The sequence below is a fragment of the Acomys russatus genome, chromosome 9 (genome assembly GCF_903995435.1).
Source record: "Acomys russatus chromosome 9, mAcoRus1.1, whole genome shotgun sequence".
In the NCBI taxonomy this organism is placed as follows: Eukaryota; Metazoa; Chordata; class Mammalia; order Rodentia; family Muridae; genus Acomys; species Acomys russatus.
In genome coordinates this window covers 37,366,282-37,385,532 of record NC_067145.1, presented here as the reverse complement: position 1 = coordinate 37,385,532, position 19,251 = coordinate 37,366,282, and the positions used below count along the sequence as shown (strand labels likewise).

Genomic DNA, 19,251 nt, shown 5'->3' with positions numbered 1-19,251 from the left:
ATTGTGGGTAACTCATTTAATCTGATTAAGCCTTCACATCCTTGTAGGCAAATGAAGAGAATAACGTAGAACCTCGTGATAATTAAATATGTCGAGACATGCAGCAATGCCTTGCATCAAGTAAGCAAACAATAAAAGCTGGCTGTGTGGCAGTTTATTTCTTTAATTCAGGTAATACAATTATAAAATTAAAACATAAAGGAAAGCTGCGAGTTTACAAACCACCCAGCCTAGCACCTAAGAAAGAGCCGCCATGTGTTTTAAATTTGGATCACTGCAGACTAACAACGGAAAATACACATCAGTTACATTTTTGTTGAAATCATAACTATACAATGCATTTTAGTGCATTTTCCCCCAATTCTCCATACAGCAAATTCAGGCATTTAAAAGCATACTTTAACATATATTAAAGACAACAAGAAAAGCAGACATTGTAAACACTGGAAAACGATTCACTTCCATTCCTACGGCCTCTAAATTGCTGATTCATATTACAGGCTAACGGCAAACGAGCTTGCCAGCTTTTACTTGCGAAAAATACAACTGTAAAATTCCAGGACAGCCTTCTAAATTAGCATTTTAATTGTCAACGTGAAAGCTGATATTTTAAAAAATCCACCATCAAATAGACTTTCTTGGACTTGATTATCTGCTGCGATGTCTTACCATCTGCTTTACATTATAACAAAGGCAAACACAGACCTCGAATCATACACACCCATACAGAGACAAGTGCTAATTAAAACTAGCATGGCGGTTATTTAAATTCCCAGTAAAAATACAACTCGCTGAGCTACAAGTTAAAAATGAGAGGGCAAGCCAGGCTTCACTCACGCCCAGCTCAGGCATGGCTTTTTCTCCAAAAAGTCTTAAAAGGAAACTTTGCTTTGGTCTCATAAATTATTCTAATCGGGATTAAGATTTAACTGCATGAAAATATTCCTTGCATAAAGCAAGGAGATAGATGAAGTAACTTAAATGCAAAGAGAGCACCAGAAAAAAAAAATGGAGTTAAAGAATACAATGTTGGGCTGCAAAGATGGCTCGGTGGTTAAAAGCACTGTCTGCTCTTCCAAAGGACCGGGGTTCAATTACCAGCACCCACATGGCAGCTCACAACTGTCTGTAATTCCAGTCCAAAGGGATCTGACACCCCATACCATGCACATAAAATAAAATTAAATAACTTATTTAAAAAAAAAAAGAATACAGTGTTGACAGACTTTTTGTTTTACTAACAGGAAAGGAAGGAAGGAAGGAGGAAAACCGTTCTACCGTTAGGGCAATGCCTCCTTCTGATGTGAGCAGTTATGGTGCACTCCAAGTGTCTCTATTATATGTATATAGCTTAGCCTTTTAGGCCACTCGAAGTCAGAATTTGCACAGCACAGTCACCACATACACATTCTACATATGCGTTCTATGCTACCCACATCGTGCAAAACCCCCCAACTTTTCACCGCTCAAAAATTCAGTTTCATGCTTATAAACTATATGTCACATGACTCAATTTATACTTTTATTTAAAAAATGACATTTGATAGAATGTAGTACCTTCTCGTCCCAGGAATATTGACAAAAACCTGATGTCCCACTTTAAAACAATTTTTAAGCCAGTGTTACCACACATGCAAGGACTTCGTGTACTCTTCATAATGAACAGACCAGGTTAAATGAGCAGACAAGGTTAAATTAGTCCAATACTGTGCTTATCACAAAGTCCTAATTTTCTAAGTATATGTTATACAACATAATTAGTAGCCCAGAAGAGTGCAAGTATATAGATTTCTTAAAAGCAGTTTGATATAATCCTAACTAGAAAACTGCTCAGCACTTTGTGGAATGAAGTAGTCTTGCTGGATTTAACTTCCAAATTGGGCTAAATTTTTGTGTAATAATGTTATTTTCTTTGGCTGAATTGATTGAAAATGCTTTGGAATTTGTCAGAACACAGCCGTAATTATTACTGACTGTTGTAATTTGCTACAACACAAAAATACCAGCTGTTACAGTATGTCCTGAGAGGGATTACTGGGTAGTCTTAAATTGAAGTTCAATCCATCTTTCCATAAAAAGGAGAAAGACCTGAATGCCAGGAACACAGCAGCAGGATCAAGTGCCCCTGAGGCATTTACAATGCCCAACAGGACCATTACAGCTCTCCTTTAAAAAGGCTTATTTTTGAAATTTCACTATTCCAGTTGTACCTTGCTTCTATATATCACACTGTATCAGGTTTTCCTGGCATTGATCACGTGGAAACAGTGAACTACATGAAGGGCTACGTGCTCACAATGTTCAATTCTACTCTGGCTACATTCGATACTTCTGTAGCACTCCTGACATCCAGTGGCTGGTCACAGAAGTGCAGGCGCTTGCAGGAGGAGGAGGAGGAGGAGGAGGAGGAGGAGGAGGAGGAGGGAGAGGCAGAGGAAGAACGGGGAGACAGAGGAGGCGGGTGACTAAGATGTGCTGTGTGTGTTATGTATGCAAGACACGTGAATGTTACAGCACACATTCAATTCCCGCCTTTCACCAAGAGTGACTGGGCTCTAACTCAGTTCCTCAGGCTCACACAGCAAGCATATTTACTCACTGAGCTCGCTCGCTCTCTCTCACCAAGCCCAAGTAGGTTTTTTATTTCTCCTAAAGCAAAAATTGACTTAATTCACTCAGCAACAATAATGTCCTTCAAAGTTTCAATATCCAGTACAATCGCTGGTACCAAGGAATGATTGGGGTCCGTGAAAGCCAGTCCTTGGGAAGGCACATTCAGGTCAGTCCCAGCTCAGGGGTCTCTGGGCCCTGATTCTGAACTGCATGGTGTCTTCAGTGATGAATCGGGACTTCCCTTCCACCTCTAGGGGGCAGCCAAGCACAACAGCAACAGGCTGCTTGTTAGGGAAGTCTCTTGGTCAGCCCTGGGCAACAACTCAAAAGGGGCTTCTCGCGTCTGGTATTGGGGTTTCTGTGAAGTGGGCATTGGCTATTGGCGGGAGAGCTGTCAGCCTAAATGAAAAAAAAGTATTATACTTCTGTGTATATTTATATACTAAATTACATGCATTTTAGAGGGTTTTTGGTAAATAGTTTCTAATGTGAGTCCTTGTGGCTTTTTTACCTACCTCCCTCCTGTCTTTAACTCCCTCTTCCTCCCTAGGGAGCTCCCCACCTTCCGCATTTCCCCCACCAGGTGTTTCCTGCCATTTGCTCCCCTTACCCCTCTTTTCACCTTCTTGTATATTTACCTCCCTAAGCATCCCCCCTCCCCATCTCCCTATGAGATTCCTCACACCCTGCTATTCCCCTCTCTGTTGCTCCAAGCCCCCATACCCTGACAATGGTTCCATTTTGCTTTCCTGGCTTCTGTAGTTACTAGCGGCTGTGTACTCACATCTAAAGCTTTGGAGCTAGAAGCCAGCAATGACAGAGAACGTAGGACGTTTGTCCCTCTGGATCTGGATCGCCTCACTCAGGATGGCATTTCCCAGCTCCATTCATTTACCTGCAAAGTTCACAGTCTTGCTTTGTTTTGGCACTGAATAGTCTTCCATAGCATGTGTGTGCACCACATCTGCAGTGTCTGTTTTTCAGTTGTAGGATTTAGGTTGTTTCCATTCCCTAGCTATTGTAAATACCAGGGCAATGACCACGGATGGGCAAGAACCTGGGAGCTATGATATCACAGCCTGTGTGCTGGTACAGCTGGGTCACGTGGTAGATCTACTTTTAGCATTTGAGAGTTCTCCACACTGATTTCCACAGGGGCTGTACCAGATTGCACCCCACCGGCAGTTCCCTTTCCCTCACCCCTCCAGCACTTGCTGTTGGTGGTTCCACTGATTTTGCCATTCTGACTGGAGTAAGATGAAATCACACAATTGTTTTGATTTGAATTTCCCTAATTGACAAGAGATGAGTAACATTTTTTTTGAGATGTGTCTTAGCTGCCACCATCACCTTCCTCCTCCTCTTCCTCCTCTTCCTTCTTCTTTTGAGAACTCTCTATTCAAATGCCAAACCCAGTTTTCAAATGGGCTGCTTGTTCTTCAGTTGTTGGGTTTGTTTGTTTGTTTTTATTACTCTGCTTTTAGAGTTCTTTGGATATTTTGGATATTAAACCTCTCAGACGTGTAGATGACAAAGATCCTCTCTCATTCTGTAGGTTTGTCATCCAGCTGCGCAAAGTTTTTTAGCTTCAATAAGTCCCACTTGTCAGTTCTTGGCCTTGGGCAAATAGTCTTCCTCAGGAAGTCCTTCCGTCACCTATATCATGCATGGCACTGGCTATGTTTTCCTCCAGCCGGTTCAGTGTTTCAGGTTTAAATCTTTGATCCATCTGGGGCTAGTTTTTGTGCAAAGTGGTAGCTACGGGTCTAATTTTATTCTTCTGCATGTGGACATCCAGTTTTCCCAGCACCATTTCCTCAAGATGCTTCCTTTTACCAGCATATTTTTTTTGACATCTTTGTCAAATATTAAGCTGCTGGTGTTACTTGTACAGATGTTTAGGTCTTTGCCAGATGTGGTGGTGCAGCCTTTAATCTCAGCACTCGAGAGGCAGAAGCAGGCGGATCGCTGTGAGTTCGAGGCCAGCCTGGTCTACAAAGGGAGTCCAAGACAGCCAAGGCTACACAGAGAAACCCTGTCTTGAAAAAAAATATATATATATACATATATATATACACACACACACACACACACACACACACACACACAAATGTTTAGGTCTTTGATTTTGTTCTATTGGTCTACATGTCTGTTTTTGTGCCAGTACCAAATTGTTTTTATTACCATGACTCTGAAAAATGTGGTGTTGTTCGGTTTGGTTTTTTTGGGTTTTGTTTTGTTTTGTTCTGTTTTGTTTTGTTTTGTTTTGTTTTGTTTTGAGACAGGGTTTCTCTGTGTAGCTCTGGCTGTCCTGGAACTTACTCCATAGACCAGGCTGGCCTCAATCAGTGATCCACCTGCCTCTGCCTCCTGAGTGCTGGGATTAAAGGCATGCGCCACTATTGCCCAGCTGTAAAATATGTTTTAAGACCTAGAATTACAATCCCTCCAGCTTTGTTCTTTAGGTTCAGTGTTGTTTTGGATTTCTGGGGTATTTTGTGGTTCCATACAAATTTTAGTATAGTTTTTCTATTCCTGCAAAGAATGAGATGGGAACTTTGATTGGGACTGTATTGAGTCTGTAAACTAGCTTTTGCTACGATGGTCATTTTTCACAATGCAAACTCTACCAACCGAGCAACATGGGATGTCTTTCCATTTTCCAGTCTTTCTCTTTCTTCGGTGGTTTCAAGCTTTAATTGTAGAGCCCCACCCCCCACTCCCTTGATTAGGTTTATTCCTAGATATTTCCTTTAAGGCTATATTGGGAATGGTACTGCTGCTCATGACCTCCTTTCCCATTTGTTGTATGGTTTTAGAAAAGCTATTTATTTGTGCAAGTTGATTCTGTATCCTACCATGTTGCTGAATCTGTCTATCATTTCCAGATGTTTTCTTGCAGAAGTTTTCAGATCTCTAATGTATTAGTACTATATCATCTGCAAATAGAAATAGTTATGACCTCTTTCCCTATTTGTATCCCTTTAATTTTCTTTTCTTGTTTTATTTCTCCAGCTAGTACTTAGAGTGCAGCATTGAGAAGGAAGGGAGAGAGTGGACATCTCTGTCTCCTTCCTGGTTGCAGGTGGAGTGCTTCCAGTTTTTCTCACGTAAGATAATGTCGGCTGTGGGCTACTTGTACATAGTCTTTTTGGTTTTGGTTGATGGTTTTTTTGTTTTGTTTTGTTTTTTTGTTTTGTTTTTTTGTTTTATGCTGAGGTATGCTCCCTCTGGCCGTATATTCTCTAGGGCTTTTCATGAAGCTATGATTTTGACAAAGTCTATCTCTGCACCTATTGAGATGACCATGTGGTTTTTGTCTTTAAATCCACTTATATAGTTTATTACATTTATTGGCTTCCACATATTGAAGCATCCCTGCATGACAGGGATAAAGCCAACTTGGTCATTGTGTATTCTCTCTTAGATGCATGAATTCTGTTTGGGAGTATCTGATTGAGTACTCTGAGTCCATGTTCATGGCCTGTGCTTTTCCTTGTTGGTTGTTTTGCCTTCGCCTGGTTTGGGTATTAGGGTGACATTGGCCTTTTAGGGGTTTGTGTTGTTTGTTGTCGAACATTTTAAGAAGGCCTAACTGTAGATCTTCTGCGAGTGACTGGTAGAACTCTGCTGAGAATCCATCTGGTTATGGACTTTTTTTTTTTAGCTGGAAGTTTTTTCTTCTTCCAATTTGTCTAGATTGAGAACGAGGCAAACCACTGAAGCAGCTTGGCACAAGAATACAGTCCCTTTCACAGGAGTCCTGGGCTCACTAACACAAGCCAGCATTGAGAAACAGCACACACAGTCAAGTCCTCACTAATCAGTTACATTTACTTCCCTGTCAATTTTTAGACTTGGAGGAGAGTGGCTTTTAATTTAGTCGAAAGATGGACAAGTGGATCCCTGGAAATTCTGGTAAGCAAGCAGAACTAGCCCCATGAACCACACAGGGTCCACACTTGGCTTAACGTTCTACAGTGGACTGGTGATCTTAATAATTTTTTACAAAAAAAAAAAAAGGCGTTTTCATTCTGTAACTAAACCCCACATATTAATTAATCAGCACTGGGGGTAAAAGAATAGAAATGGCACCCACAAAATTACACCTCCAAAACACCTGAAAATCAAAAGTAGCTGATAGCTTTAAACAAGTTAATTTATAGTATAATTAGCTCTGGGGTGTAGATGTTATAGTTCTCACCCTATCAAAGACAACAGAGGTGGGAGGAGCTGTATGTGATGATGACTCACGCTTGTGTTCCCTGTGCGTGTGAGCATCAGCAAGCGGGGTCATCCTCGGAACAGAAGGCTAGACAGCTTTTTATTTATCTGTTTAGCTTGGGGGCTTCTTTCCTTTAATTGCGATGGTTTCACTGCCTCTATAAAATTATCCACTTCTTTTAGACTTTCCAGGTTCATTGAGTACAAGTTTTAAAAACATTCCCTTTTTCTGAATTTCTTTAGTGTCTATTGTAATGCTAACAGACTAACTGTTCATTTGGGTTTTTCTTTCGCTTAGTTGGGCCAAGAATCTGTTGATTTCGCTTATCTTCTCAAAGAAACGGCTCTTAGATTTGTTGATTCTTATATGTTTTCAAGACAAGGTTTCCCTGTGTAACAAGCCCTGGCTTTGCAAACAAGGCTGGACTGGAACTCAGAGACCTGTCTGCCTCTGCCTCCCCAAAGGGCTGGGATTACAGGCGTGTGCCACCTCACCCAGCTTATTTCTACTCTTGTTTTTCCATTTCTTGCCATGTAGTGTATTTAGATTTGGGTTGTTGTTTTTCCAATTTTTTTCTTTTTAATTTATTTTTATTTTTTGTGCATTGGTGTTTAGCCTGCATGTATGTCTATATGAGAGAGTTGGCTCTTGGGGTTACAGCTATGTGGGTGCTGGGAATTGAACCCAGGTCCTCTGGAAGACCAGTCAGTGCTCTTAACTGATGAGCTATCTCTCCTGGCCTATTTTTTTCAAATGTTTGAGTTGTCTCATTAAGCCATTTCTTTGTGCTCTATTTTTGTTTTCGTTTTAATTTAGGCACTTGGAGCTATAGAGTTCCTTCACAGGACTGTTTTCAATGTGTCCCAAAGGTTGAGTTCAAGAAAGGTTTCTATTTCTTTCTTGGTTTCTTTTTTGACCTTTTCATTCTTTAGTAATGAGTTATTTAAATCTCATTTTGAATTTGCATATTTACTAGAAGGTTTTTGTTGTCAATTTTAACTTTTATTGCATTGTGGTCAGAAAGAATACAAGGGGTGGTTTCAATCTTTTTGACTTTGTGAAGGTTGGGGGTTTTTTGGTTTTGTTTTGTTTTTTGGTTTGTTTGTTTGTTTGTTTTGTTTTGTTTTGTTTTGGGTCTCAGGATATGGTATACTTATTAAAAGCTTCAATGTGCTGCTGAGTAGAATGTTTGTTCTTTGGAGTTTGGATAGAAATTTCTGTAGGTACCTGTTCAATCCATTTGATGCATGGTGTCAATTAATTTTGATGTTTCTCTATTTATTTTTTATCCAGATGAACCGTCTGTTAGAAAAAAGTGGAGTATTTAAATCACCTACTATTAGTGGATTAAGTGTTAATCTGTGTTATTAACTCCAATAGTAGACTATTTATGAAACTGGGGCCCCCTGAGTTTGGTGCATATTATGTTTAAGATAGTAGTGACAGCTGGGTGCGGTGGCACATGCCTTTAATCCCAGCACTTGGAAGCAGAGGCAGGCAGATCTCTGAGTTCAGGGCCAGCCTGGTCTACAAAGCAAGTCCAGGACAGCCAAAGCTGTTACACAGAGAAACTCTGTCTTAAAAAAACAAAACAAAACAAAAAAATTAGTCTTGACTTACTGGTTAGCTGCTCCCTTGATTAGAATAAAGTGTCTGTCCCTCCTTATCTCTTCTGATTAGTTTTAATTTAGTCTACTTTGGGTTTTGGGGTTTCTTTTTTTTCTTTTCTTTCTTTTTGTTTTTTGTTTTGTTTTGTTTGTTTGTTTGTTTGTTTGTTTTGTGGTTTTTTTTTTGAGACAGGGTCTCTCTATGTAGCTGTCCTGGACTCACTTTGTAGACCAGGCTGGCCTCGAACTCACAGCGATCCTCCTGCCTCTGCCTCCCAAGTGCTGGGATTAAAGGGGTGCAACCACTATGCCCAGCATGATTTAGTCTACTTTGTAAATAGCAACACCTGCTTGTTTCCTGGTCCCACTTTATTGGAGTTCTTCTTTTACTTTAAAACTAGGATGCATTCTTGTAGGCAGCAGAGAGGTGAATATTGTTTCTTTTTTAAAAGATATGTTGATTTTTATTTTATTATATTTACAGTGCTCTGCCTGTATGTAGGCCTGCACGCCAGACGAGGGCACCAGATCTCATTATAGATGGTTGTGAGGCACCAAGTCGTTTTTAGGAATTGAACTCAAGACCTTTGGAAGAACAGGTAGTGCTCTTAACCTGTGAGCCATCTCTCCAGCCTGAGTTTTGTTTCTTGATACATTCAGTCCATCTGTATCTTTTGATTGAAGAATCGAAGCTACTGCTTTTTATTTAAAGTTACTGTTGAAAAGCATGTGTTAATTGTGCTGTTAATTTGGGGGTGGTATTATTTGCATTCTCCATGGTATTTTGGGTTTAATAATTACAGTTTTGTATTTAGCACCACAGTCTCTCTCCTATGCCCCTTCCTCTCTTCAACCTGGAACAGTGCTTCCTCTATTTCCCTTAGGTTTGTTTTGTTGTTTATAAAATGTTTAGGCTGCTTAAGTCATGGAAAAAAAATGTCTTCCTCCTTCGCTCACAGCAGATGGTTTTACTGGATATATTAATTTAGGTTGGCTGACGCGGTCCTTTAGGATGTGGAATGCACTGCTGCAGGCTCTCTAGCTTTCAAAGTTTCCGTTGAGAAATCGGCTGCTATTCTGACAGGTTCTCCTTTATACATGACTTGCTTTTCTTTTATTCTTTTTTTCTTTTTCTTTTTCTTTTTTCCTTTCTTTTCTCTCCTGCCACTTTCAATACTTCCCTTGTTATATATACTTAGTGCTTTAACTATGAAATTGCCATGAGGATTTTCTTTTCTGTTTTGTCTGTTTGGCGTTCCGCATGCTTCTTGTATCTGTCTATTTACATCCTTCCACAATTTGGACTTTTTGTCTATGATCTTATTGGAAATCTGCTCTGTGTCATTGAATTGGGATTCTCCTTTGGCTATGCCAGTAAGTCAAAGGTTTGGGGTTTTTTTCATGGTGTGCCACATTTCCTGTGTGTTCCTTTCCTGTGTTTGCTTTCATCTTTTCGTGTGCCTTCTGTCTCCTGCTTGAATGCTAGTCTCCCCTTGCACTGTCTGCAGCACTCCACCAGCCTTATGGGCATGTTGTCTGGAGCATCACTCAGGCGCTTACTCTTCCTAAGCTATTTCTCCTGGATTTCACTGAGGTGTCGGTGTTTCCTTTAAACGCCTTTGAGGAGGCTTATGACTTTTCCTTTAACTTGTATGTCCTGGGGGTTCATCTAGGTAATTCTCACCCGACAAGACTTTCTACAAGACTGGTAGGTTTTGGGTTTTGTGGGATTTGTTGTTGTTGTTGTTTGTTTGGTTGGTTGGTTGGTTTTTCAAGACAAGGTTTCTCTGTGTAGCCTTGGCTGTCCTGGACTCACTTTGTAGACCAGGCTGGCCTCGAACTTACAACGATCTGCCTGCCTCTGCCTCCCGAGTGCTGGGATTAAAGGCGGGCGCCACCACCGCCCGGCTAAGACTGGTAGGTTTTGAAGAGAAAACTCTGGCTTGATCATCCGTACCCTCAGCACACCTACAGGGAGAAATGAGCATATTGAGTCCCTTCTTTATTTTTGAGTTTCTTACAGACAGAGCGGTACGGGGGAGAAGAGAAGATGTAGGGGCAGCTCGGGTCTAAAGGTTGGAAGTGGCGCAGGCGGAATGAAGTCAGGTGGGCAGTCGGACTGGTACTAAGGATGTGCTTTCTGTTGCAAGCCTGCAGTGTGGGGGGCAGATAGGTCTGAGTAGAAACTTTGGCTATGAAGTGACGTGGCAGTGTCCTGTGGTATTGCAGACAGGCATAGAGGATCCTGACCCAAGACTAGAGCTCCTCCAAGTGAAAGCAGGGAAGGCCAGTTTAGGCTGATGGACTGATTGTAGGGCCCAGGCTACATCTTCAGCATGGCTGAAGAGGTCAGGACTACTGACTAAAGCTCACCCTGGCTGAGGACTCAGGATGTCTAGGTATAGAGTGGGGTGGTGGAGGCAGTACAAAGGGTCCTGCGGGTGGATGCAGGTAGGGCGGGTCCTGGAGGAAGCCTAGATATTGGCCACAGTAGAAGAGAAGGTGGTGGGACTAGGCTGGGACACAAATGTGGACCCCTGGGAAGCCTAGTTGTTGAAAGGTACAGAAGGCCAAACTAGGTCTAGGCACTAGCTCTGGGACCTGGGTTGGTTTATAATAACTTTTTTGTATGGAATACCTAGAGATCGAAATCAAAGTAGTTTTAATTTGCATTATCCTAATGCTAATGATGCTGAACATTTTTAAGTGTTTATTACAGGGGCTAGAGAAATGGCTGAGTGGTTAAAACTACTTATTTCTCTCGCAGAGGACGCAGGTCCAATTCCCAGCACTCATGTAGCAGCTTACAAGCATCTGTAACTACAACTAAAGGGATCTGCATCCTCCGCAGGCAAACACTCATACACAGAAAATAAAATAAAAATAAATCTTTAGAAATAAATAAACAAAAGTTTATTGGCTGCTTGTTCTTCTTTAGAGATGTCTCTGTTCAGGTCCATGGGCCATTTTTTGGACTGGACTGTTTGTTTTCATGTTGATAGTGTCTTGAGTTCTTTGCATATTCTAAATACGAACCCTCTGTCAGATGTGCAGCTAGCTCGTCAAGCTTTTCTCCTATCATGTAGGCTGCCTCTTCGCCTGATTGAGTTCCCTTTGCTAAACAACGTCAACTGTTGGCCTTACTTCCTAAGCAACAGAGTGCTACTTAGAAAGCCCTCACCAGCCTACATCTGGCAACGTACCCCCACCCTACCTTCACTCTAGCACTCACACTGTTCAGTTACTCATGCTCTAGGTTGAGGTCTTTGATTCACTTAGAGTTGCCTTTTATGCAGCATGAGAGATAAGAATCTCATATCAGGGCCAGAGAGATAGCTCAGTGGTTAAGAGCAGTTGTTCTTGCAAGGGACCTGGGTTCGAGTCTCAGAACCCACATAATGGCTGGCAAACATCTGTAAACTCCAATTCCCGGGGATCCAACAGGCATACCCGGTGTACAAACATGCATTTGAATGAAATAGTCATATACACAAATAATTTTTAAAAATTTTAAAGAATCTTGTTTCCTCCTTCTACATGTGGACACCCAAAATTTCCCAAACTATTTGTTGAAAAGGCTGTCTTTCCTCCTATGTGTATGTTTAGCATCTTTGTTGGAAATCAGGTGGAAGCTGCATGGACCTATATCTGGATTTTCTGTTCTGTTCCACTGACCTGTGTGTCTGCTTCTGTTTATCTTATCACGGCTCTGTAGTGTAACTGAAGCTGGTTATGGGGATGTCTCCAGTGGTATTCACTTGCTCAGGATTGCTTTTCAGTTTCCGTATGAATTTAAGAATCTTTTTTTTTCTCTCTCTATTTCTATACAGAATGACACTGAAACTCCCATTTGGCTGTCCATCTTTTTAACAATCTGTGACAGAAGGCAGAGGGTACGTGAGACACCGCGCTATAACGGCAGCGGGGCCATCAGAAACACACGTGTGATAGCTTTCAGCTCCCAGAGAAGCGTCTTACTTAAAAGAGATGGTGAAAAATAAACTATGGTAATTCTGGCAAATGTCAATGTTTACCTGAGGATGGTGTGGATCACCTGAAATTATAGTTACAAATTATTGTAAGCTGCTATGTGGGTGCTGGGAACTGGATTACCTGAAAACAAGTCTATCACTTCAAGAAAAAGTATACATAGTAACAGTTTGTGCTGCTAATGCTAAAAATAGGTTTGAGCAGATGCTTGCAGATACTCACAGACTGTAGAGTCTGACTCTCCTCAGGGAATACCTGAGTCCTCACTCTGCCAGTACTGTGGGCTCCTAGACCTCCCTGGGGAGGCCAACGGTGACATCAGCAAATGTGATTTGTGTTGCCACCATGTCAACACATGGAAGACGTGCAGACCTAGTAAGCAACATTTTCCAATTTTCTGGTCATGCGTTAGAGAGTCATACATGGCTAAGATTCACCCAAAGCAAACACAGAACCGCTGGCTGCACGTCCAGTGTAAGTTTGCTAGTGTGTCCTCAGGATTTTAATCAGCCACACTGAGCTTTGACATTAAGAAACAAGAATGTCCACAGCACACTAGAGAACCATCTGCAGGTGCAAGTCCAGTGTGCCCATACCCCTTAAGTAAGACGTGGAATAACACATTGGAAGCAAACAGAGATATGAGGAGAGAAAAAAACTGTCCTGTTGAGCCAAGAATTAAATATGTTTGCAAATATTGGGGAGGGACTAAAACATTGCATTAACAAGTAAGCTAATGTTGCTGTGAAAGGATTTGGGTGTGTATGCATGTGTGTGTGTGCGTGCGTGTGTGTGTGTGCGCGCGCGTGCATGCGTGCGTGCATGCATGGTGTGTGCCCATGAATGCATGATGTATATGTGCATGGTGTGTGTGTGTGTGTGTGTGTGTGTCTGTGCATGGTGTGTGTGCGTGTGGGATGTGTGTGTGTATGTGTTTATGTGTATGCATGGTTTGTGTGCATGTGTTTGTGTGCATGCATGGTGTGTGTGCATGTGTGTGCATGATGTATGTGTGTCTGTGCATGCATGTGCATATGTGTCCTTGGTGTGTGTCTGTGTGTGTGTGTGCATGGTGTGTGTCTGTGTGTGCATTATGTGTGTCTGTGTGTCTATGCATGATGTATGTGCATGGTGTGTGTGTGTGTGTGTACATGTGTATGCATGATATATGTGTGTCTGTGTGTGCATATGTGTGTATGTGCACTGTGTGTGTGTGGTGTATGTGTGTCTATGCATGGTGTATGTGCATGGTGTGAGTGTATGCACGTGTGTGCATATGTGTGTCTGTGCATGGTGTGTGTGTGCATGCATGTGTGTGCATGATGTATGTGTGTCTGTGTGTGCATGTGCGTGTGTGTGCTTGGTGTGTGTCTGTGTGTGTGCGCGTGGTGTGTGTCTGTGTGTGTGTGCATGGTGTGTGTGTGTGTGCCTCTGTCTATGTGTGCATCTGTGTCTGTGCATGCACATGAGAGTGTGAAATATATGGCTCTACAGATCCAGCACCAGTGAGGGCACTACCGGCCCTCCAGGCCTGTTAGTGTTATTTTTATTACTTGAGACAATTTTTCAATTTCTTTATTTTTAACTTTCATATGTTAAATATTGATCAGTATCATCCACAAAATCACAAGCCTATGTCATAATTTTTAAGACTATAGAAAAGTCTGGAGATCAACGATGGATGTTGAGAACAGACTGACTGTATCAAGGCCTAGCATCTTCTATGAAGGCCACACAGTAAACACGGAAGGTCTGGGGCCCACTGGCCTCTGTCTCAGCTTACTGTGTCCACTGTGTCCCTAGAGTGCTTTCCAGACACTCAAAAGCCACGTGTGCGGGTGACCGTTCTGGATCTTCTCACCCTTCCTGCTAGGTTCTTGCAGATACTAAAAGGAGCTAAAAAATACTAAAAATAAAATTAAATAAATAAAATTAAATAAATAAAATAAAATAAAATTCTTTAATCCCAGCACTTGGGAGGCAGAGGCAGGCAGATCTCTGAGTTCGAGGCCAGGCTGGTCTATGAATCGAATCCAGGACAGCCAAGACTACACAGAGAAACCCTGTCTCGAAAACAAACAAACAAACAAACAAAAAACTAAACAACAACAACAACAACAAAAAACCTAAAAGGCGCTTGCCTTCTGGTAACATTTTTATTAGTTATTATTCAAATAAAGGTAACTGCAATTATTCTGGAGGGTTAGGGTGCAAAATAATATAGAAGTCTCTAAAATGATATCAGTAATCATAATCAAAATTCAATTCCATTTTTATTATTCCAAGAGCCTTAGATTCTGTCACGTCAGACACTCCTTGACCATGATGGGACTAAATCCTGAGAAGTGTGTTGTCAGCTGAAAATAGCATTAAGCCAAAACACTGACTATCTCTAACACTCCCAACTCCTACAGCAGAAGGGCTGTGGGCTGGTTCACCTCACAAATGCATGCATGGCCCCAGGGCCGTAGCCCACTGCCACCACTCTGCATTGTACGAGAGACCCAGGAAAAGTGCGAAATTGAAGGTGCACAGCACACATCTCAGCGTGCCTCGCTTTCCTCCTGCTGAACCATCATATGACAAAAGAGTGTCGACACAGAAAATGTCTAGACCTGTTAGATCTGACAAAGTGGCAGGATGCCAGAAGCACAAAGTCCTCTACACAAGCAAAACCAAACATCCAAGCTTTCAAGAAATGGAAACTAAAAATAAATAAATAAATAAATAAAAATTAAAATATCTCCCAAGGATCAATTATTACAGCCTGTGAAACTAGCATGTGTTTACTTCATGCCCCTTGATTTAAAAATAAAAAATAAGTTTGCCAGTTTCCACAAATTGAGAAAGAAATGCCACAGAAAGGAAGAACCCCAGGGGACGAGGGGATAAACCTTCAGGACTGAAGGAGAAGGCGAGCCGCTCTGGCATGGGCTTGCAGAGGCTGTAGTCAGCAGGCAGCCCTGCTTCTCCTGCGGAACTGCAGTTCAATGTGGGTGCTGGGAACTGAAGCCTTGCCCTGAACAAGAATAACCACTGAGCCATCTCCTAGCGCCCAATACTATAACTTGTAAATAATAAAACATTTGCCTGATTTATTCCTCTAAATATGACTCAAAGAAAGAGTTTCAAAAGTATCACCTAAAACTGAAAAGTATATTTATGAACATAATTTTATATGTTGAATAATCTACAACAAAACTGTACAAATAAGTTTCCTGGGCAATATATAATAGCTGTCAAAAAAAAAAAAAAAGCTTGCCAGGCCTGCTGATAAGTCCAGCTTACTGGGTAAAGGTGGCAACGTAAGTTTCATCCCTGGAACCTACACAGAGGGACATACAGAGAAAACCAAGTCAACACAATTGTCCTCTGACCATCACACACACACACCAGGGCATGCACACAGTCACGCATATTACATCATACATGTGTGCACACATGTACACACACAAGTAGAAGTAATTTAAAAATAAACTTGTTATGAACAAGCTGCTTCTCCTGCGGAACTCCCCAGAGCCCACATTAAAGTCCGGCAGGCACACTTCCACCTGTTACCCCAGTACTCTGGAGATCAAGAGACAAGAGGACCTCTGGGCTAAGGTAGCTGGCTAAATGACCTGGAAACAACATGTGCTGGATTTGGCGAGAGATCTGTGTTAATAAACAAAGTGCACAGTGATCAAGGAAGACAGCAGACACCAACGGTGAGCTTCACACACGGCCTACATCCCTGACCGTGGACCCACACACGAAGGAGCCCACACACATGGAAATGTGCAAAAGCAGAAAAGAAAACCAAACCAAAGAATTAGACAGCCTTTCTACCCAGTATATGATGGATGCTTGTAATTCCTGTCTGGCCTATATAGTAAGATCTAGGCCAGGCAGCCCCACATAGTGAGATTGTTGTCTTTAAAACAAAAAACAAACAAACAAAAAACACCCAAATTAACTGTATCTCCAAATTAGCAACAGCTCTAAAGGGTAAAGTAAATGAACACAAAATAGTCGCGTTGATCCTTGTTTATAGCGTGTGTTTTTTTGAGGACATCAACAGTGAACAGTGGTGCAATGGTGTGTGGTTCAGAAGCATTGCCTGTTTGTCATAAATGACTGCCCTAACTGGATTTTCTCCGCGGTGATCTTGCCTCATGCTTGGAAAAACTCCCCACTGCCCTTTACAGGAACATATACCCATGATTCTTTCCATGATGTACTGATTTTGAAAGCTGAGAACAGGGGGACACAAGTCCTTTAGACATTCAAACCCCAACATCAGCACAGAGAAGGCTGAACAGTGAGCTAACGGGAACTCTTCCTATTGGCCTGTGTGTTTTAAATCTTGAAGAATCTTCTCAGTCCAGGCTTGTTCTTCCTTATCCTAAGAATGGCACTTGTCCTCTAGGTGCCCTTCTCCCTGCGTTCTGGGAATGACACCTGCTGCACTCTCCAGAAACTGCCGGGAACAATTAACACCCAATGAACCCTGGAGATTCAGCCTCCTGGACCCAACCTGCTGGAAGGTCCACATTCCTAAGACTCACAACCTTCCCTGGAGATCCGACCTCCACCCAGCCTGCCTAAAGGACTGCATTCCTGAGATTCACGACCCCTGCTTATAGTTTTGCCCTTACTTCCCTGTGACCTCCACCCCTAATTACAGTTTTTCCTTATAAACCCATTGCCCTTGAAGCTCCGGTATCACTCTCCTATCCTGCTGCATCAGGAAGGATGATGATCCGAAGCCCTGAGCCCGTAATACAGGACCCCGTGTGTGTTGCACCGGTATCGAGTCCTGGTGGTCTTTTTGGGGGGTCTTGCGATCTGGGTAATCTCCACAGAACATTACTATTTAACCTTTGTTCACATTAGTTCCTGGAATCTGTTGCCTCTGTGCTATAAATTTTTAATTTATATGCCATAGCTCTAAATTGAGTATTTTAAGTTTCCAGAGTGAATCAAGTGAGTAGAAAATGAAAAAAGTTAACATTTCCAGTCTGGTGAAAACAGAACAAAAATTAAGTTGCTATGGAAAGTAACATGCCAGTCACTGTCCAAAAGCTATGGACATGTGTAGCCAAATGCACATTTTACAGAACTACACAAAGTCACTGAGCCAACTCGCAGACACCCTCTGTAATGACAGAACATAAAAATGGGAGCATTTTGATAAATTTAATGGCAAAAATCTAGGACCAAGGATATAGCTCAGTGGTAGAGCACTTGGCCTGGCACAGAGGGTAGAGAGAGAAGAGGGGAGAGAAGGTAGGAGAGAGAGAGAGAGAGAGAGAGAGAGAGAGAGAGAGAGAGAGAGAGAGATCTAAGAGCCAGAAAAGGAACTACACTATAACAGGGGAGGGGAGCATTCTGTAATTTTAAATAAATAACTGTTTAAGATCATATGGAAGCCAGCTGTGAGTCACTCCATGCATTTCTTGAGAGGAGACATGCACGTGTGCGCGCGCGCGCACACACACACACACACACACACACACACACACACACACACACGCAAACCCAGGAAGTGACACCAAAGTCTCTGCTCCTGGGTGAGCTACAATGGCATCACCCCTCCTTGCTTCTAAATTTGCATGTCTATTTCAAGTATCCTGTTTACAATGCATCCTTCCTACTAGAGTGCAAACCACAGACTGGTGGGCGGGGCTTCTGTTGTGTTTGCTCCCCACTCCATTTTGGGTTACTCCTCACAGTGATCAACAGAAAAGCAGCTCCGGGAGTCATTTGCTGAATGGAAGTGACGGATGAAGGCGGGCTGGACCCCCTGCTGCCCATTTCAGCTAGGAGAACATAACATGACTACAATAGTCACTCCCCCTCTCCAATTCTGCTCAAAGAAGATGGCTCATCCCCATCCTTAGTAGCTTAAAGCATTTCTTGAACCCAATGTATAACAAGCAAATCCTCGCCTAATGAGGACACTGAGCTCCACCTCTACACCCTCTGCTCTCAGACATTCCCTGTCCCCTCTTCCAGCGCTCCCTGCAGGTGCCAGCCTACTGCCTGAGGCACAGGTACCATCAGCACACAGCAGAGCCAACCTGTGCTCAGCGTGGGCCCATCTTCTCACGAGCACTTCCACTTGTCCGGGTTCTGGCACGGTGAGATGATGACTCAGTCTTTGCCCCCCAGTAGAAGTCTGGTGACCTCTCTAACCAGATTTCTGTCCTCCCTAGGGGAAGCTTCCCTCCTCACCCAGGCCACCCTCTGCTAAGAACCCTGGCTTCCTGAGCTTTTTTCATAATCAAAACAAAGCTAACTTTGTTTTTTTTTGGGGGGGGGGCATTGGAGCTTTTTGGGTTTTATTTGTTGTTTGGGGTTTTGTTTTGTTTTGTTTTTGCTTCAGCTTAAAATTTAATAGCATTTGCTATACAACAGTCTCCAAAAAACTCAGAAATGGAAATACTATATAAACTAGTAACTGTAGATAACCAAAAGCTAGTAACTGTAGAGCAAATGTCATCTTCTTACTGGCTACACTGGAGCCACCATCTCTATATCCAAGACCTGACTTCCTAGCTTCAGGCCCTGTCCTTCCTCTGGCAACCTTTCCAGAAGATGTGCTTCTTAAAGCATTTAGCCATGTGATGGTAAGAGTAATTTACCCAGAAGTGCTTCAGCAGACAACGACAGGGAAAGCACAAGTGTAACACAATGCCACAAGACAAATAGGTGCTCACTGTAGTTCTTCTTGTATTTCTGAACCTTCATACTTGTGTTATGAATTCCGCGCGTTTATGTGTGTTGGTGGGTGCAGCTGTCTGTGCAGGTTCACATGTGAAGGCCAGAAGGCAA

At 42.3% G+C, this 19,251-nt stretch overlaps 1 protein-coding gene across 2 annotated transcripts in view; it reads right to left on the bottom strand.

The window, feature by feature from the left end:
* Mpp7 (MAGUK p55 scaffold protein 7) overlaps positions 1–19,251 on the bottom strand; it is a 203,597-nt gene that overhangs the window by 140,610 nt on the left and 43,736 nt on the right. The window lies entirely within an intron of this gene.